Source organism: Chinchilla lanigera, unplaced genomic scaffold (genome assembly GCF_000276665.1).
Source record: "Chinchilla lanigera isolate Chin_1 unplaced genomic scaffold, ChiLan1.0 scaffold00044, whole genome shotgun sequence".
NCBI classification, from domain to species: Eukaryota; Metazoa; Chordata; class Mammalia; order Rodentia; family Chinchillidae; genus Chinchilla; species Chinchilla lanigera.
Window position 1 is genome coordinate 1,734,376 of NW_004955445.1, and position 7,906 is coordinate 1,742,281.

The following is a 7,906-nucleotide window of genomic DNA, read 5'->3' on the forward strand; positions in this document are numbered from 1 at the left end:
AAGCTTCACACACTGCCCCCTCAGGCCTTCTGAAATCTGAGTGGAAGCCTTCCTAACCCACAACTCTTGCATTCATCTAAAACCACATGTATGCCAACAAGGTCTGCTACCAGCTGGAGCAGTAGCTAGGCTTCCTTCTCTCTTGGCAAATGCTTATGAACCAAATCCTGAGGAACATCTTTCCTAGGCCACCACCAGTCTAGAACATGGTTCTCTAGGACTCTCTTCTCAGAGCAAAGTCTTTCACTTTTGTGACTGTGAAGCTGCAAAGGCTGGAGTTCTGCTGGTTCTTATGATGGCCTTAGGTCAACTTTTCTGCTGTCTTCTTCTGAACTACTTGGATTTTTCTTTCTAGCCTTTTCAGCAGCCAATTTCTCCTCTCTTCCATCCTTGCAGGCCCTACCTTTACTGCAGCTTCCTTTCTGGCCACACTCAAAACATTTTAAATCATCGTGCTGGACTCTTTGCTCTTGATTCCCAGCATAAATCTGGCTAAAAACCCCTAACAGTAGCCATGCCACTGCCCAAACAGTGGACTGTCTTGAAATTTCTTCTGAAAGATTAATTAGTCTGATCCAGGCATAGTGGTGCATGCCTGTAATCCCAGTACTTGGGAGGCTGAGGCAGGAGGATTATTGTGAGTTCAAGACTCACTTAGGCTATAAAGTGAGCTCAAGGCCAGCCTGAACTGTATAGAGAGATTCTATCTCAAAAAGACCCCCCCCAAAATTAATTCATCCACCACTCTTAGTCTCAGGCAAAGTCTCTGGACATGAGCAAAATGTAGACAAACTTTCTGCCAAGCCACAACAGACTTCATCTAGAGTCCAATAACTAAAGTAGTTCTTCTTCCCAGAAGAAACCTGAGCCTGCTCTTGACTGACATCATTTCTATCAGCATTCTCATCTTCTGAGCTCTGACCAGAATCTCCCATCAAGTACAGCATAAGATATTCCAGCTCTACTTTTCCAGCTGGTACCTCTGAACCTTTCCTAACTCTTCCCCTTCCCACAAGCCAGCTCCAAAGGCTCTTAAAACACATGCTCAGGTAGAGTCTCAGCAACAACCCCACTCTCAGTACCAAATTATCTTCATTACTTTTCTGGTTGCTGGCACAAAATACCCACATCCAAAGTTAAAGGAGGAAAGGTTTATTTGGCTCATAGTTTGTAAAGGTTCCAGTCCATAATCAGCTGGCTCCAAGGCAGGGTGGCATGGCAGACAGGTATCACAGAGGAGAAATAGTTGATGATGGGCAGAAGGTAACAAAGCAAACAAGGAACAAGACAAGCCACTTTCTGTCCTTTATATAGTATCCAAGCTACCAGGATGAGAGCAATGCCAAACCAATTGGTGGACTGATTTAGTAATCACACATCCTTAATCCCAGCATCACACTCTAGATTCAGACAACTCTGAAAAAGCTATTTATGATGGCATGAGGCTTTGGAGGGACATCTAAACCCAAACCATAACACACGGCATAGGGGAATTCTCACTAGATGGGGAAAACTAGAATCATGTACCAGCATAACACTCCATGTAAGGTGGATCCCATGTGGATTGGAGACCTTAGTGAAAACAGACAAAGCAAATGTTAACACACAGGAACATGCAGGGCACTGCTTTGGGACCTGAGGGTCAGGAATGATTTATCAAACTACATTTCAAGAGTACAAGCCATAAAGCCAAAGTCTAATTCATTTGATTACATCAAAACTGGAATTTCCATTTGACAAAGGGCAGCATAAACAAAAATAACAGAACGATGGCAGGCTGGGAAAAGATACTGATGATGTCTAAACTCAGTAGAAGACTAAAAAGCAACGATATGAAAAACTTCAGCAAATCTCCAAAAAAGAAGAGAGAGAGAAACCCCATTGGAAAACAGACAAGAGATATGAACAGGCAAATTTACATACAAGGAAACTCAAGAAGCTGACAAGTATATGAAGAAATGTTACAGTTCATTAATAATCAGATATGCAAATGAGAGCATTAACTGATAGGGTTTAAAAGACAGCTAGTGTCAAGGGTTTGGGGGAAGGTCAAGTCAGGATCCTGTACAGGTGTCTTGGTTACTTTTCTCTCATTGCTGGGACAGAATACCTGATGCCCAAAATTAAGGAAGGAAAGGTTTATTTCGCTTACAGTTTGTGGAGATTTCAGTCCATACTTGGCAGGTTACAAGGCAGAGTGGCACATGGTAGAGGGCTACAGCTCATGGCAGCAGAACACAGCAAAAGCAACAAACACAAAAACCAGGAAATGGCTGCAAGCACCTCTTGCTCTCCCTTACATATGCAAACTATGCACCCCAGGGCTGGTGCAGCTCTCACACCCATAATCAATCAAACTCTAAAAGCCTGCCCCATGACCGCATGAGGCTTTGGGGGGACACCGAGACACAAACCATAACAACAGGGATATGTGGTGTGTAGTGGTTTTCTGGCACTTCAGCCACTGTGAATGCTGGGCCTAGAGGCCAAACTCACGCACACACACTTCCGGAGGTGGACTCACCTCTGAGAAAGTTCCTCCCAGATCCATGGTAGTGTGGGACTGCGATCAGCTGGGGTTGTAGCTGCCTGGACAACTGTGGGGTTCTGAAAATGACACTCAGCAGCACCAGTGCACTTTAACATATGGTAAGCAGCAAGAAAGGGAAGAAGCCACGAGAGCGGTGATGCACCTGTCACGTCCATAAAATAAAACACAGGCGCACCGAGCAACAGTGCGTCTTCAGCAGGAGAGCACACAGCCTAAGGTGCCAGACACTGAGTGGCCGCTGGAAGGGGTGATCCAGGGCAGGGACTCACAAATAGATGCATAAAAGAGAATACAAACCGGGTCACCTGCTGTCACCCCTCTGCTCAGAGCGCTCCTCAGCCCCAGAGGCCAAGGAGCTGAAGAAAGAAAGCTGCCAACTCACCTGGCCCAGAGGCCCGGGCTTGGCTGGGGAAGGTATTACCCTGGGGAGGACAACTTAGGGGTGTCACTCTTCCCACCATGGCCATGCTGTCTGAGGGCCACACTGGAGCCCCGGAAAAGATAAACCCAACTCCCCTTCCTACCCTGGCATGGCCCATTTTTCTGCTGGTAGCAGATCTGAAGCCACTGTCCTTGGTCTCAGCACATCAGGTGCACCCAGGTGGTACATGAAACCACACAGACCCACTGGGTGTGGAGTCTTGTGGGCTCCAAGCCTCCCCAGGCCAAAAAGGCCATCCCCAGATTTAGCATCTGGATACCTGGCTGCGGACCCAGCTCTGCTCCAGGTGTCTCATGGCTTCCCTGCTTTTCCTTTGACATGCTTTCTTTTCTCCACTGACAGAGAGCTGAGCTATCAAATACCTCACACTGTCACACCATCTCCTACTTTAGGCTCCTTGTAACTTGCATTTATGGAACTCAGACTCTGGACTCCGAAATTCCCACACAAGCTAGAAAGTTCTTGCGTGACCATACCCACTCTACAGATGCGAAACCAGGCTTCAAGGGATGGCGGAACTCTCCAGGGTCACACAGTGGGCCTGCCTCCTGGGCTTCTCATCCTCCAATTGTTTCCTGCTGGGCCCCTGGAAACAGGCTCCCCTGTATCCTGCAGAGGGACAGAGTTTGCAGAATCCGTGTGGAACTCTCCAGAAGAACAGCCTCTCAGAACAGCAGCCTAAAACAGCTGACCTCCCCATACCAGCTCTGATCCTAAGTCTGAGCCACGCATTTTCACACATCTGGGGTTCCTGAAGCACCTCACCAGCCTTCCTGGCTGGGAATTCCCTACAGACCAACCCGGGTCTTACTTCCTTCTATGTCCCTAGAGCCAGCTGCACACAGATGCAGGCGTCCAGGCCTGGAGTTGGAGAGTCTGGGTTGAAACATCCCCCATCTCCAGCCAGCTGAGCCCCCAGGTCACCAAGGGCATTTCCTCCGCCACCTGCTGTGCGGTCAGCGTGGACCTGCTTCACTCTGAGAGGAATTTGCTGATGCTCATATGCCCTCGATCAAAGCCGCTCCTTGGGGAAAGGGAGGAGAGAGGAGACTAGGAAGCGGGTGGCAGTCCCTCCAAAGGCTGGTAGCTGGTTCTGGGCAGGCTGTGTGGACGATGCTTCTGAGTGAGGCATGCACACTGAGGCGGAAAGAGGACGGCTGGAAGGCAAAGTCACTAGGACACTGTGCTGCCTGCACAGGTTGAGCGCCCTGCTCCCAGCATTCCCCACCTTTCCTGCGGCTGCCATCTCTTTGGTAAATGCAGTGACCTCTTACCAGCCCCGGAGGTCTGGCGAGCCAGCGCTCCCATCACGCTGGCCAGAACAGGAATGACCCCGGGGTTGGGTGCACAGGTACCAGTCTGCCTGGGCGTGCGCAGCACAAGGGCCCAACCTGCTCTTGCAGCTCGAAGGCCCCCTGAGGTGTAGGCAGACTGAGCTTCAAGGGTGACCTCAGCCCCTGTGGGCTGCGGGATGAAGATCCCACCTAGGCAGAGACTGAGGAGTCCGGTCCTGCAGCCTGGGTGCTGTCAAGGGGTAAGCGGGAAGCTCGGTGCTGACTGCGAACCGTGAGAGGGCTGCCACAGGGTGGCTCTGGGGATGGTTCTTCAGGGCAGATGTTCAGGGAAAGCCTTTGATGAGGGCTGGGTTGAGACCCAGAAGGCTGGTTCACAGCTGGGGAGAGTATTCCAGGCAGAAGGAACGGCAAGAGCAAAGGCCCTGAGGTGGGAGTACGCTGGGTGTGCTAGAGAGACAAAGCGACACAGCAGGAGGATGTGACAAACAACAAGAAGGACAGACCACTAAGGACAGGCCCCTCAGGGCCCAAGGACTGCTGTGAGGGGCTGGATTTGCCCCCAGTTGCCCAGGAAGCCCCTGGAGGGTGTTCTGATTTCAACACAGTGTGACCCTCTGAGAACGGAGCTGTGCCAGTTCAGAAGGCTGCAGACCCATGGGCCTCGCCACTCCTGTGTCTCAGAGCCGCCTGAGATGGGCCCTGGGCAGGCTGACGGGGGACTTTCAGCGTCACAGGCCGGTTACAGATCCAGCATCTCTTCTCTGTCCTTTTTCCTCCTTGTCCCAGAGAGCCTGGACGGCAGAGAAGATGCTGCCCACGTGTCCCCAGCCCAAAGCACAGTGTCACCATCGACTGCTCAACCCAGGCTTCTGAGAGCCTGTCAGCCCATGTCCCTCCTCTTACAAGAAGGCTGGGCAAGGAGCCTACCTTGGCCACTAAGCACTAGTCTCTGCCCCTGTGCCTCAGTTTCCCCCATCTGACAAGTCCTTTCAGAGAAACCTCAGGCTCACCCCTCCAGGGTGACTGTGTGCTTGACTCAGTTCAAAGCTCAGACAGGGTGCAGGATCAGGGGTCTAGCATTTGTGCAGCTCACAGCAGTGGAGGCTGACAGTACCCCGTGAACCCCAGTAAACAGCCCTGGCCCTAAATCCTAAGTCCCGGATGAGCAGCAGGAAGGAATGGCAGGCAGCGGCTGGGTGGGAGGGCACCATGAAAGAGAGGGGAAGTCCTGCTTCCCGGGAGGGTGTGGGGGACCCAGAGTGATCAGGAGCCAGGTGCAGAAGAGACGTCTGCAGAGACAGGGCAGCCATGGCAAGGGTAGCAGGAAAAGGTAGTTCACACCCCAGCCTGACGGTAAGGTAACCTCACTCACAGCGGGGTCTGCAAACCCTGCCTGCCGTCTGCCTCAGTATGGCCCTGGGAGGGGTGGGAGGAAGTCTAGTGTCACGTGACATTTGAAAATTATCTAAAGATTCCAAAGTGTATTTGTACCAATTCCCCAAAAGGAACGTAATTACTCCGCGTCACCAACACATACCAATAAAATTTGCACATTATTTGGGACACAGGTTTCAGAGTCCGTAACTGAAGTCTCACTAGCGTACAGCCAGGCTCACTTGCTGCTCCTCTCCCAGGCCACAGCCAGAGCCACCACCAAAGTTGTCTGGCCACAAAGCCTGCAAGACTTCCTGTCTGGGCTACTCAGGAGCCTGTTTGCTGATCCCGGGCCCCACCCTCCTCTGCAGACCAGTGAGGGAGGGAAAGAGGCAGGGGACAGGCAGCGAGCGCCTAGAGCGTCAGAGATTTTCAGCAAAACCTTTCTCATTAAACCCTCAAATAACCACTGTGATGTTCCCCATTTTATAGGCTCAGGAATCCAGGTCGCAAACAGGTGAAATCAGGATCTGAACACATAGCTGTCGCATTTCTTGCTCTTGAACTGGTGCCGTGGACAGGAGGAGGCTGAACTTGAACTCCATTGCCTCAGGAAGAGCCACCCACCCCCACCACTCCCAGCCAGGAAAGAGGCTCTGCACTCCGCCTGGGGTGGATGACTCAGTTTTGAATCACAAAAACAAACAGAGGGGAAGAAATCCGTCTGGCCTAGCCAGCCTCTCTCCCTGGAGGGTGGGGAGGGGCAGGGAGCAGGGCCTGGATCTTAGGGACAGGATACAGGGCCTTGGCCTTTACCCTGGCCCCCACGACAGACGGCAGCTTGGCTTCCAACAGCTGGTGGGGGGCAGCAGACACTGATGGCACCCCAACCTGCTGCAGCAGCCCCCACCTGGCCCGAGGCCCTGCTCCATCATTCAGCTCTGCAGCTGGGGCTGCTCCGCTTTACCTTCCCAGCCTCTAAGGGCTCCCACGGTGCCAGCGGGCTCCTTGCCCTGGCCCGAAAAGCCTTGCACATACTTGACCAGGTACAACCCCGGACGCCCAGTGCAATCTGAATTTCAGATAAACAACCAATAAATTTTTAGGGTAACTACGTACAAGGGTGTCCCGTACAGTCTTTGGGAACATGCTTATACTAAGAAAGTGCTTGACAGCTGGGCATGGCCTGTAATCCCAGCTACTCAGGCTGAGACAGGAAGATCATGAGTTGGAGAAGAGTCTGGGCAACTTAATGAGAGTGTGTCTCAAAATAAAAATAGAATAAAATAAAATCTGAGGATATAGCACAGGGGAAGAGTGTCCCTGGGTTCAATTCTAGGTAACACCAAAAAAAGTATTTGGCCTTTACCTGAAATTCAGATTTCACTGGGCGTCCTGAATTGTTCTTTGCTCAGTTTGGCTCCCCTACTGCCCCTCTGACTTTGTTCTTCCTCTTCAGTCCCCGTGATCTGCCTTAACTCGGGAACTTACAGGGCCCTTCCCGCCACGGGGTCTGTGCCCAAGCCACGCCCAGACCCTGCCCTCTGCTCACCTTCAGACCCCAGCAAATGTCACTTCCTTGATGCAGGCCCCAGCCCTGAGAAAATCAGGCTCCTCACACACACACACATACACACACGCATGCACGCACGCACGCACGCACCCCCTTCCCAATTTCTTATCTTAATTATCACCCAGTTTCTCATCATCACCGTGAGTGGTCTGGGCGCTCACGTAAGTGACGTGTAGTCCTCTGCCCACTCTGACCACGCGTGTACTGCACAAGGGCAGGACTGTGCCTGCCCTGTCTGTTGCTGCGCCTCCTCCCCCCGCACTGCAAACCTCAGTAAACAAGTGTCCACTGCCCAGAGCAGGACAGCGGAGCCAAGTGGGAGCCTCGCCCAGCCCTGACTCCACGGGCTCCACAGCAGCACCCGCTCCGAGGAAATTCTGGGCCTCTGCTTGTTTGCAGTGGGCAGTGACTTGGGCGGAGAGTCCACTGAGGAGATCTGGTTTGGGGAAGTAGAGTGTGTAGAGTCTGCATTATAAGTCATGGTCTGCGATGCATCCTTTGTTAATGTTTCACTTTCCTGGCAGAAAAAACAGACCCTTTCCCAGGGTTGCCCACTTGGAGGAACTAAGGGAGCCGGAAAAACTGAGCAGCATTTGGCTTTGGGGTTCTTCTGAGAGCAACAGGGAAAAGCTTGTGAAAGTAACGAGGAGACCAAACCTTAGGCTCAGCAC

General features: G+C 52.1%; 1 long non-coding RNA gene across 1 annotated transcript; it reads right to left on the reverse strand.

Annotated features, from left to right (window-relative positions):
* Positions 1–2,520: 2,520 nt before the first annotated feature.
* Positions 2,521–7,172, reverse strand: LOC106149391. The gene is made up of 3 exons (XR_001235544.1): positions 7,032–7,172; positions 3,470–3,602; positions 2,521–2,607 (listed from the first exon to the last, which is right to left on the reverse strand). It is a non-coding gene; the product is annotated as an uncharacterized LOC106149391 (long non-coding RNA).
* Positions 7,173–7,906: the final 734 nt, after the last annotated feature.